The sequence below is a fragment of the Solanum verrucosum genome, unplaced genomic scaffold (genome assembly GCF_900185275.1).
Source record: "Solanum verrucosum unplaced genomic scaffold, falcon-dt-bn FXZP01000028.1, whole genome shotgun sequence".
Lineage (NCBI taxonomy): Eukaryota > Viridiplantae > Streptophyta > Magnoliopsida > Solanales > Solanaceae > Solanum > Solanum verrucosum.
This window is the reverse complement of record NW_026020183.1, coordinates 1911967-1936992: the sequence shown is the minus strand read 5'-3', so window position 1 is coordinate 1936992 and position 25026 is coordinate 1911967. Positions and strand designations below refer to the sequence as shown.

The 25026-nt window shown below is 35.4% G+C and overlaps 3 pseudogenes; all 3 read right to left on the bottom strand.

The window, feature by feature from the left end:
* Positions 1-282: 282 nt before the first annotated feature.
* Positions 283-2607, bottom strand: LOC125829289 (uncharacterized; annotated as a pseudogene).
* A 2781-nt stretch (positions 2608-5388) lies between these two features.
* Positions 5389-15125, bottom strand: LOC125829288 (uncharacterized; annotated as a pseudogene).
* Positions 15126-17922: 2797 nt separating this feature from the next.
* LOC125829287 (uncharacterized) lies at positions 17923-24570 on the bottom strand (annotated as a pseudogene).
* Positions 24571-25026: the final 456 nt, after the last annotated feature.

Sequence of the window (25026 nt, the reverse complement as noted above, 5' to 3'; positions counted from 1 at the left end):
AGGATTTGTATATATGCAAATCATGTGCATTTTTTAAAATTTATTAAAGACGTGCAAATTATGTGCATTTTAAAGATAGGATTTGCACGTTGATTTAAAAATGTCCGTTAATTAACAAAATAATAAGCAAATAAGAACGATCAAAACAAAATATTTTGAATATGAATTTTTATATATCATGGTTTTTAAATTTTTTGTATATATTTCAAAACTTCCATTCTCAATAATATAATGCTACTTTGACACACAAGTAGACATTATTTCAAAATATTATGTGTATTTTTAATTTTTCTTCTTTCTCATCATCCATTTATGGGCCAAACGGATTATATTTTTGAGTAAAAGTAATGTCATTACAAAGTTCAACACTGTAACAACAACTTCAATTACTTGACCAAATTTTTTATTATTATTCTTAGGCATGATGGTGTATATTAATATGCCATAAGTGAGTGCTATTGAAGTGACTGTCAACCACATAGGAATCATCAAATTCCACATAAAAAGCTTTTGTTCGTATGAGCAATTCACTAATCAGCAACAATATTGTGATACGAGAAGCCACAGAGGTTGTAGCTGCAAAACTTATCTCTACTATTAATTAAATAACCTCTTGCAAGATTGTAGGCAATTAGAAAAAAGAAAATAACAGGGGAATTAAAGGAGATGGAGATTGAGAAGAAACTCTATGAAGTTGCAGTTGAAGGAGATGTAATTACTTTACAAGAACTACTTCAATAAGATGTTTTGATTCTTCATAGACTTACCTTAACTTGTTTTAATGAAACTCTTTTACACATAGCATCAATGCGGGGACACATTGAGTTAGTGAAATTCATTCTTTCTCGAAATCTCTTGCTTCCTGCTGAGTTGGATGTTCGAAAATCATCTGCTCTTCATGTTGCTTCTATCAAAGGTTATGTAGAATTTGTTAAGAAGTTGTTAGTAGTGAATCTTGAAATGTGTCTGACTCATGATTGCGAAGGTAGAAATCATTTACATCTTGCAGTAATCAAAGGTCGAGTTGCGGTTATTAAGGAACTGGTTCAAGCGAGCTATCTTGCAGCTTTGCAGACGATTGATCGCGATGAAAATGTTCTGCATTTATGTGTGAAGAATAATAATCAATTGGAGACTCTGAATTTGCTAGTGGAAATATATGTGTACAATAGGAAGGAATACAATGGTGATAAGGGATGACAAGCAATCAAAGATGAGAGAGGTCATCTCAAAAAGACCTTCACGAACACTTTATGTGGAGAGCCAATAAGATAGACCCTTACTCCTACTGGGTCTTTCTATATAGAGATTTTTTGTGACGAGGCATATGTTTTGATTAGCACATTTTCTATATTTCGAATGTTTAAGTAGGAATGTGCTAATCATGACATGTGTAAGATAGGCCATGTTGTCTATGAAGAGGGAAAACTCATGCGAGTTCTTCCTTCTTGTGGTCACTTTTATCACCACATTTACTCCTTCTTGTGGTAACTTTTATCACCACAATGTCATATTGAACTTTGACGTTTTGGGATCTAAAGTGCCCCTTTTATCATGTAGTCATATAAGATTTGTATATGTGCAAATCATGTGCATTTTTTAAAATTTACTTTAGACGTGCAAATTATATGCATTCTTAAAGATAGGATTTACACATTGATTTAAATGTCAATTAATTAAGAAAATAATAAGCAAATGAGAACAATCAAAACAAAATATTCTAAATATAAATTTTAATATATCATGATTGTTTATTAAAAATTCGTGTACATTCTAAAACTTTTACACTCAATAATATAATGCTACTTTGACACACAAACAAATATTATTCCAAAATATTATGTGCATTTTTAATGTTCCTTTTTTCTCATCATCCATTTATTGGCCAAACGAACTATGTTTTCGAGCAAAAGTAATGTCATTATAGAGCTTCACATTATAACAACAACTTCAATAACGTGACCATATTTTTCTCAATCATTCTCAAGCGTGATGATGTATATTGATATGCCATAAGTGAGTGCTATTGAGATGATTGTCAACCACATAATAATTATCAAATTCCACATAAAAAACTTTTTTCCCAAAGGGCAATCCACTTATCAGTAGGAGTATTGTGCTACGAGGAATAACAAAGGTTGTAGTGTTGACACGATAAAGTATCAATACGATTTGGGATGACTATAAGACATTACTGTTTCCACTGATTTTTATGGTATCTGTAAGGAGTTTACGTGATAATTCACTTCCTTATTATTTTGTCAGACACCTCCTGGAGGTTTCATTCCTGCTTGAAATTTCATAGTTGCGATAAGAGATTCCATCACCATTATTGCATCACTTTTCCTCGAAAGTCAATCATTTGATATGTCGTGCTTCAGGACTAAAGCAACTTGAGAATTAGGAAATTTGGCAACATTTTGGATGTTGGATGATGAAATCATGTTCATGTCTTTTAAACGACCACCTTCGTGGAGACTGTCTCCAATTTGAAGATCATTCACGTCTCTCTAACTTTGTGTTTCCATTGTCATCTTTTAAGGTGACCTCCATCTTTTTATTCCTTAGCTGATATTAAACCGTCTGCAAGTTGTTAACATGAAACATTAGCTCTATTTTAATTTATCAAGCAAAGGTTTTTTTTTCATATGCTAGCTATCAAGGTTTTTTTTTCATATGCTATCTATCAAGCTGCTTGATATTTAAATAGATGAATTATGAGTAAACACTTAAATAGTATTTTCTTTGGAAAAATCAATACATTTAGAGAGGGTGGATTATGACTTGTTTGTTGACTTGATCCAATAAGTTTAACCTCTTATGGCCCATCAAATTACTGGATCAAAATAGTGTAATCGATTGGTTAACTTGCAATACAGAAAAAATAAATCAAACATTGATATTTAGAAGCTTTGCTGCAAATTAGGTTCGAGATGATGTGAGTTGGGCAGAGTAAGACTGTCGACTAGGACGTTGTACCTTATTGTAGACAGTTTTCTGATTTTATTTGTTGTTAATATTATTTTTAGTTATATGGGTTATTATCGACGACGAGGGATGTCAGATACTCATGTTTCTACTGCTGGCGATAAAGAGATTCAAGATGCTCCAGTAGTAGATTAGTATGCTCATGTAGTGGCTCATGGTGTTCTTGTAGTGGCACATGATGCTCGTATAGCAACTCGGGTTGCTCTTATATAAGTTAGACAGCCAGTTGACTCAGATGCAATCATTGATACATTTGTGATGATTATTTTTTCTGGACCACAATGGTGGATAGTGTGTCATATGTTCTGAGGATTATGTTGATGTAGATTCTCTCTGCATTCTCCCTTGCGAGCATGTACATCACCATGATAGCATTAGTGGATGGTGGTCCATTGGAGTTATTTAGTGCCCGAAACATCGCCATGATTATTATAGTTTAGGTCCCTAGTATAGATACTATATAAAAACGATTGATGCATGCAACATGTCTTTTTTTAGGCTACAACAACTACAAGTTGATTCCCAAAGTAAACTGTTGATTCCCACTTTATCTGCAGTCATATAGGATTTGTATATGTGCAAATCATGTGCATTTTTTAAAATTTATTAAATATGTGCAAATTTTGTGCATTTTAAAGATACGATTTGCACACTGATTTAAAAATGTTAGTTAATTAAGAAAATAATACGCAAATGAGAACGATCAAAAGAAAATATTTTGAATATGAATTTTGATATATCATGAATTTTTAATTTTTTGTATATATTCCAAAACTTCCACTCTCAATAATATAATGCTACTTTGACAATAGATATTGTTTATTTTAAATTTTTCTTCTTTCACATCATCCATTTATAGGCTAAACAGATTGTATTTTTGAGTAAAAGTAATGTCATTACAAAGTTCCACACTGTAACAACAAATTCAATAACTTGACCAAGTTGTTTTTTATCTTTCTTAGGCGTGATGGTGTATATTGATATGCCATAAGTTAGTGCTACAGAAGTGACTATCAACCACATAAGAATCATCAAATCCCACATAAAAAGTTTTTTTCGTAAGGGCAATCCACTTATCAGCAACAGTATTGTGCTAACAAAAGCCACAAAGGTTGCAGCTGCAAAACTTATCTCTACTATTAATTAAATAACCTCTTGAAAGGTTGTAGGCGATTATAACAAAGAAAATAAGTGGGGAATTAAAGGAGATGAAGATTGAGAAGAAACTCTATGAAGCTGCAGTTGAAGGAGATGTAATTACTTTACAAGAACTACTTCAATAAGATGTTTTGATTCTTCATAGACTTACCTTAACTTGTTTTAGTGGATTTACTTTACACATAGCATCAATGCAAGGACACATTGAGTTTGTGAAATTCATTCTTTCCCGAAATCTCCTGCTTGCTACTGAGTTAGATCTTCGAAAATCATCTGCTCTTCATGTTGCTTCTATCAAAGGTTACGTAGAAATTGTTAAGAAGTTGTTGGTAGTGAATCCTGAAATGTGTCTGACTCATGATTGTGAAGGTAGAAATCATTTACATTTTGCAGTAATCAAAGGTCGAGTTGAGGTTATTAAAGAACTTGTTCAAGCGAGCTATCTCGCAGCTCTGCGGACGACTGAATGCGATGAAAATATTCTGCATTTGTGTGAAAAATAATAATCAATTGGAGACTTTGAATTTGCTGGTGGAAATATATGTGTACAATAGGAAGGAATACAATGGTGATAAGGGATGACAAGAAATCCGAGATGAGAGAGGGCATCGCAAAAAGACCTTCATGAACACTTTTTGTGGAGAGACAACAAGATAGACCCCTACACCCACTGGGTCTTTCTATATAGAGATTTTTTGTGATGGGTAATCTGTTCGGATCAACAATATTCTATATGTCGAATTTTTAAGTAGGAATGTGCTAATCATGCCATGTGTAAGATAGGCCATGGTTACAACGAAGTGGGAAAACTCATGCAAGTTCTTCCTTCTTGTGGTCACTTTTATTACCACATTTGTAACTTCTTGTGGTAACTTTTATCACCACAATTTTATATTGAACTTTATGACGTTTTGGGCTCTTAAGTTCCCCTTTTATCAAGTAGTCATATAGGATTTGTAGATGTGCAAATCTTGTGCATTTTTTAAAATTTACTGAAGACGTGCAAATTATGTGTATTCTTAAAGATACGATTTACACATTGATTTAAAGGTCAGTTAATTAAGAAAATAATAAGCAAATCAGAACAATCAAAATAAAATATTCTAAATATAAATTTTCATATATAATGATTGTTTATTAAAACTTCGTATATATTCCAAAACTTTCACACTCAATAATATAATGCTACTTTGACACACAAACAAATATTATTCCAAAATATTATGTGCATTTTTAATGTTGCTATTTTCTCATTATCCATTTAAAGGCCAAACGAACTATATTTTCGGGCAAAGGTAATGTCATTATAGAGCTTCACATTATAACAACAACTTCAATAACGTGACCAAGTTTTTCTCAATATTTCTTAAGCGTGATGATGTATATTGATATGACTTAAGTGAGTGCTACTAAGGTGACAGTCAACCACATAATAATCATCAAATTCCACATAAAATCTTTTTTCCTAAAGTGCAATCAACATATCAGTAGGAAAATTGTTCTACGAGGAGCCATAAAGGTTGTAGTGTTGACACGATAAAGTATCAATACGATTTGGGATGATTATACATCATTACTGTTTCCACTAATTTGTGAGATATTTGTAAGGAGTTTACGTGATAATTGTCAAACCCCGAGCCTACAACCTGGGCGGGACTGGCACTAGAGAACTATTGTTGGCCGCAAGCGAACCCACCTGTCTTACTTACTGGGCGGAAGACTTTAAGCATTAAGAAAGGAACTCAAATGCAAGATAATCAACTGTCTCAAACTAAACTCATAATGTTTTAGAAATAAATATTTAACTTAGCCAAAGTGACAACTCAAATCTGAACATAAGCCAATAACAAGGTAAAGACAATGACTAACTGACTGTTTATTTATGAAGCCTCTAAAACTGAGATGGATGTCGGGACAAGACCCCCAACATCCTAATGAACTAAAATGATAAAGTAATGAAAATGGGGATCCTCCAGAAGCAAGGAGGTTCACCAACAACTCTAAAACTCAACTGGATCAACGATGCGCTAGATGTTGATCCTGATTACTTGAATCTGCATCATAATAAGATGCAGGCCAACTGTCATTAGTACATTGAATGTACGAGCATGCGAGGAGAATTCTAAAAAAATATATAAACTTGAAAGGAACTGAAAGAACATACCTGGGCTCAACTCAACTCAACTCAACTTAACTCATTTCAATATAAAACAATAAAATAAATGCAATATAAAGAAAAGCTTTTAAAACATGGATACCAACTCTTTGTATTTAGAAATACAATAGTAACTCTGAATGTATGCAAAGATACATTATAAACTCTAAATGTATATAAAAATACAATCAACTCTGTGTATATAAGAATACAAAATACTGTTGGGGGAGTTTCTCTTACCAACAACTATCACTTAAGAGCTATTGTGATGATACAGTGTTTTGTCTCACGCTGCAAGGGCGGTTCTATACCTTGCCAAGGGTATAGAACCTGACTACTAAGTGGATCCACTAGTCTATGCTAAAAAGCACTAAGGAATTATCTAAAAAGTATGACCCTTTTCTACACATGATGACTACATGGTTTATGGGGGCTGGGAGTTGTCTGAACTCTCCCCCATATCGGTGCTCAATACTACTCTCAAAATATAATACTATCTCTTTTGTTTAAAAGCATACTTCTTCCTGTGGTTTGAGATAATTTCTCAAAACTTAGCTCAAAGTGTATCTTGGAAATCAAATTTTCCTCTCTTGCTTAATTATGAAGCATTTACTCTGTACTGAAAACTAGCTCAAAGGCTCTTTTGGAAATCTCAGTTTCCTTTCTTATTTAAATGTGAAAACATTTTAAACTCTTTGGGAATACATAGTCCCGATACACTCTTTTGAAGAAATGAACTTCAAATATTTTACTCTTTACTCAACTCAAAACTCAGGTCTTAAAACAAAGTTAAAACATTTGTAAAAGACTTTTGGAAGACTCTATGAACTTGTCTTGACTTGAGTCTTAACTTATCTTGACTTGACTCTTAACTTCTCTTGACTTGACTTTTAACTCTCCTTGAATTAAATTATGGATTCAAGGATTGTGATTTCTGATTGGAAAGATCTCATGATGTTTAGGAGTATTTTTAAATAGTTACACATGAGAAACGATCAAGAAATAACTGTCTGGAAGCACGTCCACAACACGGAGATGCATTTATATATTTGGTCGCGAAATAAATTTTGAGGCAGAATGGTCCGTGACCACTCCGCGACGCGGAGAAAATTTGGTCCATCCTAAGGAACAGGTCCGTGTCGCGAACCTGGTACCCAGATTGCCTGACTTGTTCCTTCTTCATTTTCTAACCCCAATTCGCCTAAATTTGATTCTTTTTCTCAATTCCTCTTTAAATTCAGATACCCATCATATGTAAACAAGAATGTAATCAAACACAACTCTAAAATCGACCTTAAACTCTCAAGAACTTCTCAATTTCATCCCAAATTCAAGAACGAAAGCAATTCAAGAATACAACTCAAGAACATCAAAGTCTCAAAATCTTTTGGGATGAAAATCATACTGAAATAAACATGTTTGGCGCGTGGGTGAACGAACCCAACGTTGTGTGAACTCACATACCTTGTAGGGATTGCCCCATGACAAAATCGACAATCAAACTTGAATGTCCTTGATGAATCTTGCCTTTTCTCCTTCTTTCTCCTCTTTTCTCCTTTCTCAAAGCCCTAGCATAAATTCCCTATTTTCTAAACTAACCAAATTCTGATTTGACCCCAATTAAACTCCTAAAAATGGATTAAAATAATTGGGAAAGGAAAAGACAAAAATACCCTTCCAAAATCCGGTTTAGACTTTCCTTAATTGAACAGCCCAACCTCAAATGGGCATATCTCATTCATACGAACTCGAAATCACGCAAACTCGGCGGAGTTGGAAAGATTATTCCAAGATATTTCCTACGGTATCTGCAAGCACACGTAACTCATTCTGAACTAGGAGTTATAGTCGTTTGAAGTTGACCAAAAACCCAAACTTAACATAACTTAACAAATTTCCAGATTTTTCATTCTTTCCAAAAATAACTCTTTCTAATTCTAGCTCTTTCTAGTTCTTTCAAAAAGCGAGGTGTTACAATATCTCCCTATTGAGAACATTTGTTCTCGAATGAGATTACTCTTAATAGGCTAAGGGTGTAACATCTAACATTCAGTTTAAACACCCAACAATCAAAATGCAAAAACAACATGCCAACTTATAAATAAATACCAAGAAAAGGATTAGTACCTTGATCTGGAATTTCTCCGGTTACAAAGAGATGTGGATATCTCTTCTTCATATCCTCCTCAGCTTCCCAAGTAGCTTCCTCAACAAACTGGTTCCTCCAAAGAACTTTGACTGATGCTACTTCCTTAGTCCTCAACTTGCAAACTTGACAATCTAGAATCTGAATCGGAATCTCATCATAAGATAAGCTATCCTTGATACCAATATCTTCAGTTGGTATGACAAGTGAAGGATCTCTCATGCACTTCTTCAACATGGAAATGTGAAATACTGGATGAACCGTTGCTAACTCTTGTGGTAGCTCTAACTTATAAGCTACCTTTCCAACCCTTTTTGATATCCAGTAAGGACTAATATACCGTGGGCTAAGTTTTCCCTTCTTACCAAATCTCATAACACCCTTCATGGGTGAAACTTTCAAGTAAACCCAATCATCTACTTCAAACTCTAACTCCCTTCTCCTAACATCAGTGTAGGATTTCTGACGACTCTACGCTGTTTTCAACCTTTCTTGAATCACTTTCACTTTTTCCAAAGCATGATGAACTAAGTCTGGTCCTATCAACCCAGCTTCACCAACTTCAAACCATTCAATAGGAGATATGCATCTTCTCCCATAAAGAGCTTCATAAGGAGCCATCCAGATGCTAGAGTGGTAACTATTGTTGTAAGCAAACTCAATGAGAGGTAGGTGATCATCCCAATTACCCTTGAAATCAATCACACAATCTACTTTGATACCTCAAAACACTATCTCCCTCTTGTTCAAAAGCCATCACTTTTTGCTTATGAACACTTGCCTTAATTCAAGCAATAAAGGATCTTGGTCTTACTTCTCTTTTACTTCTGACACTAATGATGAATCTGCCCCATTCATCACCACTACTCCTCCTTCTGTGGAATCCATTAGTCGAACTCCTAGTCGTGCAAGTCTATGCACCTATTTTGCTAACTCTTTCTTATCTTCCTCAAAATAGGCGGTACTACCCATAGATAACTTGCTCAAGGCATCAACAACAACATTAGCCTTACCTAGGTGATAAAGAATACTTATGTCATAATCCTTGAGTAATTCTAACCACCTCATTTGTATGAGATTAAGCTCTTTTTGACTAAACACATACTGAAGACTCTTGTGATCGGTAAACATATCCACATGAACACCATAAAGATAATGACGCTATATTTTCAAAGCAAATACTACGGCAGCCAACTCTAGATCATGTGTTGGGTAATTCTTCTCATGAACCTTCAACTGTCTGAAGGCATAAGCTATAAATTTGCCATTCTGCATTAACAAACAACCCAGACCAACTCTAGACACATCACAATATACAATAAAGCCTTACGTGCATTCTGGTAAGGTCAATACTGGGGTAGTAGTCAACCTCTTTTTCAATTCCTGAAAGCTTTACTCACAAGCTTTAGAACATTGAAACTTCACTGTTTTATGAGTCAACTTGGTCAACGGAGACGAAATAGACGAAAACCCCTCTACAAACCTTTTATAATAGCCAACCAACCCCAAGAAACTCCTAATATCAATTGGAGATGTGGGTCTAGGCCAATTCTGCACTGCCACAATTTTCTGGGTATCAACTTTAATTCCCTCTCCAAACACAATGTGGCCTAAGAATTCCACAGAATCAAGCCAAAACTCACACTTAGAGAACTTGGCATACAACTCTCAATCCGTCAGAGTCTGGAGAACTATTCTAAGATGACTAGCATGATCTTCTTCATTCCTTGAATAGATTAGTATGCCATCAATGAATATGATAACAAACATATATAAATAAGGCTTGAATACTTTGTTCATAAGGTCCATGAATGTTGCAGGAACATTATCAAACCAAAGGACATAACTAGGAACTCATAATGACCATAATAGGTCCTGAATGTTGTCTTTGGAATATCACATTCCCTTACACTCAACTGATAGTAGCCTGATCTGAGGTCTATCTTAGAGAAACAAGTATCACCCTGAAGTTGATCGAAAAGATCAACAATTCTCGGGAGAGGATATTTTTTCTTGATGGTAACCTTGTTCAACTGACGGTAATCTATACACATCCTAAGGGAACCATTATTCTTCCTCACAAACAAGACCGGAGTGCCCCAAGGTGACACACTTGGTTGAATAAAACACTTATCTAAGAGGTCTTTCAACTACTCTTTAAGCTCTTTCAACTCTGTTGGAGCCATTCTATATGGCGGAATAGATATAGGACGAGTATCTAGAAGAAGGTATATACCGAAGTCTATCTCTCTCTTAGAAGGGACCCTGAGAAGATCATCTGGAAAGACTTATGGAAACTCTCTTACCACTGAAACTGACTGAATCAAAGGTATCTCAACACTAAAGTCATTAACTCGGACTAAGTGATAGACACACCCCTTGGAAACTAACTTTCTCACCTTAAGGTACGAAATAAAATGACCCTTAGGCACTGTTGAACTACTTTTCCACTCTAAGACTAGCTCATTTGGAAACTGGAACTTGACAACTCGAGTTCTACAATCAACTAAGGCATAACAGGCTGAAGCCAGTCCATACCAAGAATGACATCAAAATCTACCATGTCTAACTCAATTAAATCAGCCATAGTACTCTTGTGATTGAAGGAAATGGGACAATCACGATATACTCTTTCTGCTAGAATAGACTCACCAACAGGCGTAGAAACACTGAAAGGCTCACTAAGTTACTCAGGATAACATCGAAATGCATAGAAACATAAGGAGTTACAAAGGATAAACTCGCTCCCGGGTCTAGCAAAGCATAAACATTAAAGTTAAAGACTTGGATCATACTAGTGACAACATCTGGCGAATCCAATTGCTCTTGGAGACTAGTGATAGCTTACAGACGGTTTCCTCCTCCGCCTGTCCCTAAATTAGCTCCTTTATATGCAGCTCTATCTGGAGGAGCAACTGAAGAAGACTGGGCTTTATCTCCCCCATTACAATTACCATGCTAATTCTTTGGACATTCGTGCATGAAATGGCTATTCTCGCCACACTTGAAACTTCCAGTGGAGCCATCACGACACATCCCTGAGTGGTTCCTACCACACTTAGCACTTGCAGGAATCTTAGTACCCCCTTGTGACATACTACCTTGTGACTGTGCAGGTCTAGCTATGAAATTCTGGGAATTCTGACTATTATACTCACATTTGTTTCTTGGTGCAGGTGCACCAGCAGATGATGGAGAAGGTCCTTTCTGCTTATGTTGGAAAGAAGACCGGTTCGCATTACTCTTTTCCTGCCCGAATTCATTCCCTGATGCCTTAGCCCTCTTATTCTTAAACTTTTCTCTATCCCTCATCTTGTCCTTCTCAGCTTGTTGCACATGGGTCATCAGTCATGTTATGTCCATGTCACCTATCAGCATAGATGTCTTGCCTTCCTTTCTTGACAGGCGAGACAACCCAATAAAGAATAAACTCATTCTACTCCTCATATCCACAACCATCTCCGGAGCATAACGGGATAGTTAGGTGAACCTCAACCCATACTCATGAACGCTCAACGAATCATACTTAAGTGTGAGGAACTCTCATACCTTAGCCTCCCTCAGTTCTCAGGGAAAGAAACGCCTCATGAAGGCACTCTAGACCATAGCCCAGCTCACAATAGATTACGTGCAAGCACGAGTTAGAAAGAAACTTTATAGAGAAACTCTATCACACAAAATGAATGTGAAAGAAGTGAGATAGTTCCTAAATGTTGCAGCCTCCTAATTATAGATGTGGCGCGCTTCACATCGATAACTAGGACTCTACAAACACGGCTTCATAGACTCCCTAAGACTCTTGAACTTTGTGCTCTGATACCAAGTTTGTCAATCCCCGAGCCTACACCCTGGGCGGGACTGGCACTCGAGAACTATTGTTGGCCCTAAGCAAACCCTTGGACTGGCTTACTTACTCAGCGGAAGACTTTAAGCATTGAGAAAGGAACTCAAATGCAAGATAATCAATTGTCTCAAACTAAACTCATAATATTTTAGAAATAAACATTTAACTTAGCCAAAGTGGCAACTCAAATTTGAACATAAGCCAATAACAAGGTAAAGACAAATGACTAACTGACTGTTTATCTATGACGCCTCTAAAACTGAGATGGTTGTCGGTACAAGACCCCCAACATCCTAATGAACTAAAATGATAAAGTAATGAAAAAGGGGATCCTCTGTAAGCAAGGAGGCTCACCAACAACTCTGAAACTCAATTGGATCAACGATGCACTGGATGCTAATCCTGATTAGCTTAATCTGTTTCATAACAAGATGCAAGCCAACTAGCATCAATACATTGAATGTATAAGCATACGAGGGGAATTCTAAAACAAGACATAAGCTTGAAAGGAACTGGAAGAACATACATGGGATTAACTTAACTCAACTTAACTAATTTCAATATAAAGCAATAAAATAAATGCAATATAAAGAAAAACTTTTAAAACATGGATAACAACTCTTTGTATTTAGAAATACAATAGTAACTCTGAATGTATGGAAATATACAATATAAACTCTGAATGTATATAAAAAATACAATTAACTTTGTGTATATAGGAATACAAAATACTGTTGTGAGAGTTTCTCTAACCAAAAACCATCACTTAAGAGCTATTGTGATGATACATCATTTTACCTCACGCTGCCAGGGCCGTCCTATTCCTTGCCAAGGGTATAGAACCTGACTACTAAGTGGATCCACTAGTCTATGCTAAAAAGCACTAAGGAATCATCTAAAAAGTATGACCCTTTTTCTACCAATGATGGCTACATGGTTTATGGGGGCTGGGAGTTGTCTAAACTCTCCCCCATATCGGTGCGTAATACTACTCCCAAAATATAATACTAGCTCTTATGTTTAAAAACATACTTCTTTCTGTGGTTTGAGATAATTGCTCAAAACTTAGCTCAAAGGCTATTTTAGAAATCAAATTTTCTTCTCTTGCTTAATTATGAAAGCATTTACTCTGTACTGAAAACTAGCTCAAAGGCTCTTTTGGAAATCTAAGTTTCCTTTCTTATTTAAATGTGAAAACATTTTAAACTCTTTGGGAATGCATAGTCCTGTTATACTCTTCTGAAGAAATGAACTTAAAATCTTTTACACTTTACTCAACTCAAAACTCAGGTCTTAAAACAAAGTTAAAACATTTGTAAAAGACTTTTGGAAGACTCCATGAACTTGTCTTGACTTGACTCTTAACGTATCTTGACTTGACTCTTAACTTTCCTTGAATTGAATTATGGATTTAAGGATTGTGATTTGTGATAGGAAAGATCTCATAATGTTTAGGAGTGTTTTTAGATAGTAAACATGAGAAACGATCAAGAAATCACTGTCTGGAAGCACGTCCGCGGCGCGGAGATGCATTTAAATATTTGGTCGCAAAATAAATTTTAAGGCAAAACGGTCCGTGACTACTCCTTGACGCAGAGAAAATTTGGTCAATCCTAAGGAACATGTCCGCGGCGCGGACCTGGTACCCAGATTTGCCAGACTTGTTCCTTCTTCGTTTTATAATCCCAATTCGCCTAAATTCGATTCTTTTTCTCAATTCCTCTTTAGATTCAAATACCCAACATATGTAAACAAGAATATAATCAAACACAACTCTAAAATCGACCTTAAACTCTCAAGAACTCCTCAATCTCATCCCAAATTCAAGAACGAAAGCAATGCAAGAATACAACTCAAGAACATCAAAGTCTCAATCTTTTAGGATGAAAATCATATTGAAATAAACATGTTTGGTGCGTGGGTGAACGAACACAACTCTGTTTGAACTCACATACCTCGTAGGGATCACCCCTTGACGAAACCCACAATCAAACTTGTACGTCCTTGACAAATCTTGCCTTTTCTCCTTCATTCTCCTCTTTTCTCCTTTCTCCAAGCCCTAGCGTAATTTCCTGTTTTCTAAATTGACCAAATTCTGATTTGACCCCTATTAAACTCCTAAAAACGGATTAAAATAATTGGGAAAGGAAAAGACTAAAATACCTTTCCAAAATCCGATTTAGACTTTCCTTAATTGAACAGCCGAACTTCAAATGGGCATATCTCACTCATATGAAGTCAGAATCGCGCAAAATCAGCGGTGTTGGAAATATTATTCCAATATATTTCCTACGGTATCTAGAAGCACACCTAGCTCATCCTGAGCTAGGAGTTATGGTCGTTTGAAGTTGACCAAAAATCCAAACTTAACATATTTTAACAAATTTCCAGATTTTTCATTCTTTCCAAAAACAACTCTTTATAATTCTTGCTCTTTCTAGTTCTTTCAAAAATTGAGGTGTTACAATAATTCACTTACTTATTATTTTATCAGACACTTCCTGGAGGTTTCATTCCTGCTTGAAATGTCATAGTTGCGATAAGAGATGTCATCACCGTTATTGCATCACGTTTCCTCGAAAGTCAATCATTTGACATGTCGTACTTCTAGGCTAAAGAAACTTGATAATTAGGAAATTGGGCAACATTTTGGATGATGAAATCATGTCCTTGTCTCTTAAACCACCAGCTTCGCGGAGACTGTTTCCAATTTGAAGATCATTCACGTCTCTCTAGATTTGTGCTAAAACGTCTAGTGTTGTGTTTCCTTTTTCATCCTTTAAGTTGACCTCAATCTTATTATTCCTTAGCAGATATTAAACAGTTTGCAAGTGTTAACATGTAACATAAACTCTATTTTCATTTATCAAGCAAAGGGTTTTTTTTTTCATATGCTAGATATAAAGGGTTTTTTTTTTATATGCTAGCTATCAAGTTATCTGATATTTAAATGGATGAATTATGAGCAAACACTTAAATAATATTCTCTTTGGAAAAATGAATACATTTAGAGAGGGTGGATTATGACTTGTTTGTTGACTTGATCCAATAAGTTTAACCTCTTATGGCCCATCAAATTACTGGATCAAAATAGTGTAATCGATTGGTTAACTTGCAATACAGAAAAAATAAATCAAACATTGATATTTAGCAGCTTTGCTGCAAATTAGGTTCGAGATGATGTGAGTTGGGCAGAGTAAGACTGTCGACTAGGACGTTGTACCTTATTGTAGACAGTTTTCTGATTTTATTTGTTGTTAATATTATTTTTAGTTATATGGGTTATTATCGACGACGAGGGATGTCAGATACTCATGTTTCTACTGCTGGCGATAAAGAGATTCAAGATGCTCCAGTAGTAGATTAGTATGCTCATGTAGTGGCTCATGGTGTTCTTGTAGTGGCATATGATGCTCGTATAGCAACTCGGGTTGCTCTTATATAAGTTAGACAGCCAGTTGACTCAGATGCAATCATTGATACATTTGTGATGATTATTTTTTCTGGACCACAATGGTGGATAGTGTGTCATATGTTCTGAGGATTATGTTGATGTAGATTCTCTCTGCATTCTCCCTTGCGAGCATGTACATCACCATGATAGCATTAGTGGATGGTGGTCCATTGGAGTTATTTAGTGCCCGAAACATCGCCATGATTATTATAGTTTAGGTCCCTAGTATAGATACTATATAAAAACGATTGATGCATGCAACATGTCTTTTTTTAGGCTACAACAACTACAAGTTGATTCCCAAAGTAAACTGTTGATTCCCACTTTATCTGCAGTCATATAGGATTTGTATATGTGCAAATCATGTGCATTTTTTAAAATTTATTAAATATGTGCAAATTTTGTGCATTTTAAAGATACGATTTGCACACTGATTTAAAAATGTCATATAGTAAGAAAATAATAAGAAATGAGAACGATCAAAACACAATATTTTTAATACGAATTTTGATATATCATGATATTTTAAATATTTGTAGATATTCCAAAATTTCCACTCTCAATAATATAATGCTTCACTGACACACAAGTAGATATAATTTAAAAATATTATGTGTATTTTTAATATTTCTTGTTTCACATCATCCATTTATAGGAAAAACAAATTGTATTTTCGAGTAAAAGTAATGTCATTACAGAGCTCCACACTGTAACAACAATTTCAATAACTTGACCAAGTTTTTTTTATCTTTCTTTGGAGTGATGGTGTACATTGATATGCCATAAGTGAGTGCTACTGAAGTGACTGTCAACCACATAAGAATCATCAAATCCCTTAAAAAAGGGTTTTTTCTGTAAGAGCAATCCACTTATCAGCAACAGTATTGTGCTAAGAGAAGCCACAAAGGTTGTAACTACAAAACTTATCTCTACTATTAATTAAATAACCTCTTACAAGGTTGTAGGCAATTAGAATAAAGTAAATAACAGGGGAATTAAAGGAGTTCAGAAGAAACTTTATGAAGATGCAGTTGAAAGAGATGTAATTACTTTACAAGAACTACTTCACCAAGATTTTTGATTTTTCATAGACTTACCTTAACTTGTTTTAAATGAAACTCCTTTACACATAGCATCAATGCGGGCACACATTAAGTTTATGAAATTAATTCTTTCTCGAAATCTCCTGCTTGCTGCTGAGTTGGATCTTTGAAAATCATATACTCTTCATATTGCTTCTATCAAAGGTTACATAGAAATTGTTAAGAAGTTGTTGATACTGAATCCTGAAATGTGTCTGACTCATGATTGCGAAGGTAGAAATTATTTACATCTTGCAATAATCAAAGGTCGAGTTGAGGTTATTAAGGTAATGGTTCGAGCGAGCTATCTTCCAGCTCTGCAGATGACTGATCGCGATGAAAATGTTCTACATTTGTGTGTGAAGAATAATAATCAATTGGAGACTCTGAATTTGTTGATGGAAATATATGCGTACAATAGAACTGAATACACTGGTGATAAGGGATGACAAGCAATCAGGTCATCTCAAAAAGACCTTCACGAACAATTTTTGTGGAGATCCAACAAGATTGACCCTTACACCCACTGGGTCTTTCTATATAGAGATTTTTTGTGCTGATGCATCTGTTCTGATTAGCACATTTTCTATATGTCAAACTTTTAAGTAGGAATGTGCTAATCATGACTTGTGCAAGATAGTCCATGTTGACTATGAAGAGGGAAAACTCATGCCAGTTCTTCCTTTTGTGGTCACTTTTATCACCACATTTGTTGTTTCTTGTGGTTACTTTTATCACCACAATTTCATATTGAACTTTATGACGATTTGGGCCCTTAAGTGCCCCCTTTATCATGTACTCATATAGGATTTATATATGTCCAAATCATGTGCATTTTTTAAAAATTTACTTAAGATGTGCAAACTATGTGCATTCTTAAAGTTACGATTTACACATTGATTTAATTAAATGTCAGTTAATTAAGAAAATAATTAGCAAATGAGAACAATCAAAACAAAATATTCTAAATATGAATTTTAATATATCATGATTGTTTATTAAAAATTTGTATATATTCTAAAAACGTTCACACTCAATACTTTAATGTTACTTTGACACACAAACAAATATTATTCCAAAATATTATGTGCATTTTTAATGTTCCTTCTTTCTCATCATCCATTTATAGGCCAAACGAACTATGTTTTCGAGTAAAAGTAATGTAATAATAGGGCTTCACATTATAAAAATTACTTCAATAGCGTGACCTAGTTTTTATCAATCATTCTTAAGAGTGATGATGTATATTTATATGACATAAGTGAGTTCTACTGAGGTGACTGTCAACCACATAATAATCATCAAATTCCACATAAAAACCATTTTTCATAAAGGGTTATCCACTTATCAGTAGGAGTATTGTGCTACGAGGAGCCACAAAGGTTGTAGTGTTGACACGATAAAGTATCAATACGATTTGAGATGACTATACGACATTACTGTTTCCACTAATTTGAGTGGTATTTGTAAGTAATTTACATGATAATTCACTTCCTTATTATTTTATCAGACACCTCCTGTGGTTTCATTCCTGCTTGAAATGTCATAGTTGCGATAAGAGATGTCATCACCATTATTGCATCACTTTTTCTCGAAAGTCAATCATCTGACATGTCGTGCTTCTGGGCTAAAGCAACTTGAGAATTAGGAAATTTGGCAACATTTTGGATGTTGGATGATGAAATCATGTCCTTGTCTCTTAAACCACCAGCTTCACGGAGACCTTCTCCAATTTGAAGATCATTCACATCTCTCTAGCTTTGTGCTAAAACGTCTAGTGCTGTATTTCCATTGTCATCCTCTAAGTTGACCTCAATCTTATTATTCCTTAGCAGATATTAAACAGTCTGCAAGTGTTAACATGAAACATTAACTCTATTTTAATTTATCAAGCAAATGTTTTTTTTTTCATATTCTAGCTATCAAGTTGTCTGATATTTAAATGGATGAATTATGAGCAAACACTTAAATAATATTGTAACACCTCAGAAATCAGACTTGGACTTTCAGCAGAAAAGCACAGAAAAAATTTGGTGAACCACGGCAGGGTTCACGGACTGTAAAAGGAACCACGGTCCATCTACCTACCCGTTGTTCACACCCACCCAGAAGTGGTGGACCACGGGACCCTTCACGAGTCGTGGACCACCACACGAGCCGTGGGAAGGCTCGTGGAGGCTAGGCAGAAAACACCCAAGCTCAGGCCTCAGACCACAGTGCCCACCACGGCTGTGGTCTTGATGACGGGCCGTGGGAGGGTCCGTTATCCTGAGCCAGCAGACCCCAACCCAAGTCAAGAACCACAGTGGCCTTCACAGTCTGTGGTCCTTCACACGGGCCGTGGTAGGGATCGTGGATGGACTCCCCCCAGAACCAGTAGCACTGGCCAAGAACCATGACCCACTTGACGGGCCGTGGTCTCAACGACAGACTGTCAGTGGTGCCATGGTCGGCCCTCGTCAGCTTTTAAGTTAGGGTCAGTTTGGTCCTTTTCCCTATGCATTAGGCATTTAAACTACGTCGTTTTACTCAGTTTAAGCCTAATGATTTAGTCATAACCTACCTAAAACCTTTATTCCCAAAAATCACCAAAACATAGAGCAAAAAGAGAAGAAAGAGGCGGCAGTTTTCTCAAGAACACGAAGTAGGTTTTCTTCAGTTTCATCCCAGAAATCGAAGGATTTCTCTATAGATTTTGTTACCAGGTATGTGGGATTTCACTAGTGGGTTCCTTTCATGCACTAGGTCCCTAGAATTTAGTTAGTTCTTCAGATTTTCATAAACTGTTCAGACCTAGGGTTTCTAGATTTTCAAGATTTATTGTGATTATGGTTCCCTTGATCTAAATAACTTGTTTCTTGATAATTTTAGTATAATTCCCTGCATAGTACCCAGAACCCTATTTTGTGTAGATTCTCTTAGTTCATGGATTACACTTGCGAGGTCAGTTAAACAGATAATCATTCTCCAGTTTTGAATGTTACATTATAAGTATATAAATGTTGCATTCTCAGATTTGCATGTCAGTATTTGAGCTATTCAGAATGTCAGTATTTCAGTTACATTTCAGCTATATACATATTCAATTGGGAGTAGACTTAGCACTGAGTTGGACTAGGGTTCAGCGTACACTTATAGTCCTAGAACTACGTGCCCCGTAGGAGTATAAGTCCTCTCTGTTGGGCATCAGATTTAGTGATCATGCCAGTCATTCCTTTATACCCTTGGCAAGGTATATTGGGTCCTCTCGATGAGGCATATACATCGGACTCCACATTTAGCTCACGTGGTTTTATGTCGGTTAATAGTAGCTCCCACAGTCAGACTCGTAGTGCATTTGACTACGTTTTCAGTATTCAGTTTAGCATGTCAGGTTCATGATTAGCACTTGGTCATTGCATCCAGTTATCTTTTCAATACTTACATTCTTGCTCATTTTACAGTATTGCTCAGTTATGCCTTGTTTCAGCTTATATATGTTTGTTCAACTTAGTATTTATATTTGCATGCTCAATACATTCCAAGTACTGACGCATACTCTACGCTACATCATTTCATGATGTAGGTTCAGGTACTCAACATCTAGATCGTTCTTAGATCGATTCTCAGTCCGCATTCAGCAGCTTCAGTGGTGAGTCATCATATTTCAAGGACAATAGACATGCTTTCATTTCAGTTTCAGTTTTGTTAGAGTTAGCTGGGGGGGATGTCCCAGCAACTCAACTCAGTTAGAGGCTTGTCAGACATAGTAATAGAATCAGCTTGGGTTGATGAGTTTATTTTTCGGTTATTGTTAAACTCCTAGTATGTTTCATACATTCAGATTGTTTGGGTATTCCCCATTTTCAGATAGCCACTGCATTAGCTTCCACATAGTTCTTGTTTATTTAGTTATCTTTCAGTATGCTTATGATATGCCAAACACAAGGTTAGCTTGGGGTCACTCGTGATCCTAGGTCCCGTGATAGCCCTGGGGCGTGACAAATATTCTCTTTGGAAAAATCAATACATTTAGAGGGCGTGGATTATGACTTGTTTGTTGACTTGATCCAATAAGTTTAACCTATTATGGCCTATCAAATTACTGGATCAAAATAGCTTTAATCGATTGGTCGACTTGCAATACAGAAAAAAAATCAAACTTTGATATTGAGATGGAAATGAGATGAACTTAAGCTAACAATTTTTTTTTCTCAAAAAGCAAATGACAAAGGAGGGATAAATCTGGTCATTTTTTAAAAGTTTGGGTTATGACCCGACTTTTTAAGCCATCTTAAATAACTCAAGCCATTTTAATCTTAAGTAAACTCAGTTGGATTGGATCATGTCCATTATATTTTACCCATATGTCTGTATCAAATTTTTTCATCTCAACTTTTCTGATAGAATGCTAAATTAATTACATAGTAAATTAGTACAACGAAAGACAAGAAATTACCTCAATTTGCTTATCAAAAACAACTTAAGTTAACTGTTAATTTCCTCCTAAAAGTCTAATATTTTTAAATTCAAATACATTTAATACTTTGAATAATAATAAAAAATTATTACAAAGTATATTAACTTTATTCTAAAATTACCAAGTGTTTTTTCATTAACATTGCAATCTATTCTCCTTTAGTATATACTAGAAGAATGTCATCCAACATTTCCTCACACGATCAAGTTCGTTTTATTTATTTTTCCATATTCATATCATACATTAATATTGTCTACCTTCCCCACATATTTGAAAACATTCAATAAAACTTCTCGTTTGATTCATTTCCTAAGAAGAGGACCACAAATTTATTAATGATTCAAGGTTGTTGAACAGAATAACAAATATTTGTGTAGGACTGGAAGTAATTCGTCGAGACATCCGAGTTACTCCTTCCAATACTCGTTCGTCTGGGAAAGTATCTTCAATCTCAACCCCATCTGACAATTTCATCATTGTCTCTTCCTCTAACCTTGACAAGTGATCTGCTACCTATTTCTCAGTCCCCTTTCGGTCTTTAATCTTAAAGTTGAATTCATGCAACATCAACACCCACCGAATCAATCAAGGCTTAACATCCTTCTTTTCCATAAATTACCTAAGTGTAGTGTGGTCAGTGTGAACAATCACCTTGGTGCCAAGCAAGTAGGATCTAAATTTCTTGAATGCAAAAACCAATGCAAGCAATCCATGTTGAGTCACAATGTCATTCTTCTGAGCAACATTTAGAACTTTGTTAGCATCAATATTTTCAAAAATATTTTTGGGGCAAGTCTCGGGGTGGGGAGTACCAAAAATGCTCTGGGGCGCAAATTGTAGGCTTAGATCCATATGACCTAAGTCCTAGAATTTGGGGCGTAAGCCTCGACCATAAAAAGTAAGTCCTGGGTGTAAAAGTACATGCATAGGGGGTTAATTTTTGTTTCTTTTTTTCTTTTTGAACCACTTTTACTTTAAATCATATTTTTTTATTATCGGTGTAATGATATTTATATTTTATGTTATCATTATTTTTCAGGTTGTAGTGACTTTTTGTAAATTGTATAAATAAACTCTAATAGAGAATAACATCCCTACAAATAATTTTCTTTTTCGTGTCTAAAACAAATAAAATAGAGCTTTCATAGCACTATGCTCCTCAAATAGCTTTATTCATTTTTTGTCAATACTCTTACACTTTTTATCCTACTTCTCTTTAAAATATATAAAAAATAATCAGTGCAAATATTTATTGAGTGTGGGAAGGACTAGTAAAGTGAAGATGGATGATGTTTTCATTTTAAAGATTATTTTGGTTATTAACATTTGTTTTGTGTTGTTAGTTGTTACATTTAATTATAATACGTTTTCTATATTATTGGTTATTCATACATTTTTCAAATTATAATTATAATATCCTTTTTTATATTATTGGTTATATATTAAAAGTTATTTATAAAATCATTAAAAGTAAACCTTTTTCTTATTTTCTCCGTAATAAAATTATAAAATTTAAATACATGAAATGTATGCCCCATAGATCCATGGGACTTATGTCCCGTGTCTCGAGGCTTATATCTTACCCTGTTTCGTCTCATGCCCATGCCTTTTAAAACATTGGTTAGCATAATATATAGGATGGAGAATCTTCTCATGTCTCTACCCTAATGTTACGCCAAACGCCACTCCACTAACATCACACATAATTTCAAACACCTGAGTCCAGTCTGGTGTAATAATGATGGGCTCAGAAATAAACTTTTCCTTTAGGCCTTCAAACGCTTTTAGACATGCATCATCAAAAATAAACTCATCTCCTTCTCTAATAACTTGCACAATGAGTGTGAAATTTTAGAGAAATCTTTTATGAATCTGCGATAGAAATCTGCATGCCCCAAGAAGCTTCGAACACCTTTCATAGAGACCGATGGAGACAATTTTTCAATCACCTCAATCCTCACTTTCTCAACCTCACCCTCTTTAGAGATCTGGTGGCCAAGAAGTATATCTTTTTTTACCATAAAGTAGAACTTCTCCTAGTTAAGTACCAAATTACACTCTTCACATTTTTTCACCACACGGCTCAAATGGGCCAAGCAATCATCAGAAGAGTCGCCAACCACAGAAAAGTCATCCACACAACCTCAATATTGTCCTCCATTATGTCTGAGAATATGGACATCATGCAATGCTGAAATGTTGTCGGTGCATTACATTACCCGAATGACATCCGCTTGAATGCAAATGTCTCATATGGACAAGTGTAGCTTTTCCAGAGCATAAGTGTAGGTCCTCATACCAGTAAGTGCACCAACCATCTCCTCATACTCAATAATGTCCTCCTCATCAAAATTCATGATCATGGCAGCAAGTGTTTGAACACTCAATCTCTCTTCAATAGATACCTTCGATTGCTCCTCGTCAACTAGATCAATCATTGAAACCACTTGCAGACCACTGGAAGGCTTCATCGACCGACAAACATTGAAAGTCACCTCTTTATTATTGAGTCTAAATTCATCTGCCTGGTTTCCATATCAATCAAAGCATGCTCAGTGGCCAAGAATGGTCTTCCCAAGATGATAGGGACCTTCAAGTCAACCTCAAATAAAGAATCACAAAATTTTCTAGGAATATAAATGCTTAAACTTTCACAAGGACATCATAAAGAATGCCCACAAATCTTTTAACCATTTGATCAACCATAAGTAGTTGCATTGACGTTGGTTTAGGGACTCTCAAGCCTAATTGTTGAAATACTGTGAAAGGAATTAGATTAATGCTAGCACCCATATCACAAAGGGCTTTATCAAATCAAAAGGTTTCAATCATACATGGGATAGTGACTACTCCAAGGTCCTCTTTTTTATTTTTGCACAAGAGAACTGGTTGTTATTGTACTACAATAGTGCAAATTATTAACAGGTTCAAAACTCACGACCCTCTTCTTAGTTATTAAATCATTTATAAACTTTGCATACTCAGGCATCTGCACCAATGCTTCAATCAATGGGACATTGACTAAAAGTTTTTCAACATAGAGATGAACTTGTGGTACTTTCCTTCTTCATCCTTCTTTATCAATCTTTACGGGAAGGGTGTAGAAGGTATTTGCGTATGAGTTGGAGATTAAGTGATCTATTTCTCCTTGTTGTTTGTAGCATTATATTCCTTGGTGCCACCTTGAGGCTGCTTCTCAATCAAATTCTTACCAGAGACTTGTTCCTCAGCTTCCCCATAGTATTATAATTAATGTAGTCAGGCTTATTCAACTCATCAACCATTGTAGGGAATGGAGGGACCACATTCTTCTTATAACTTTGAGTAGTCCTTGTCATACAATGCCCATTATTTTTAGATTTTGGACATTTTTTCTAGGAAGTGCCCCATTTTGGTTTAAGGTTGTAGACATAAACACCTAGCCCAAACACCGATCAAACTACTAAATGGCTATGGAATGGGACTCAACGTTTTCATTCATGCCTAATATATCTCCATGCATATATCCTTGAGACTTTCTTCACTTGTTCCCACCCTTTTCAACACTTTAGCCAACATGTCCTCTATTATTGAGAAACCTGACATCATGGTTACTTGGTGGGATATATGCACCACTTCTCTCATTCTTGTTGATGTCTCTCTTTTTCTATTTATAGTCTCTATCCTGGACCATGTTCCTATCATTGTACCCATACCGATTGTAGTTGTTATCCATCTTGAAGTTCCAACTTTGATTCCCT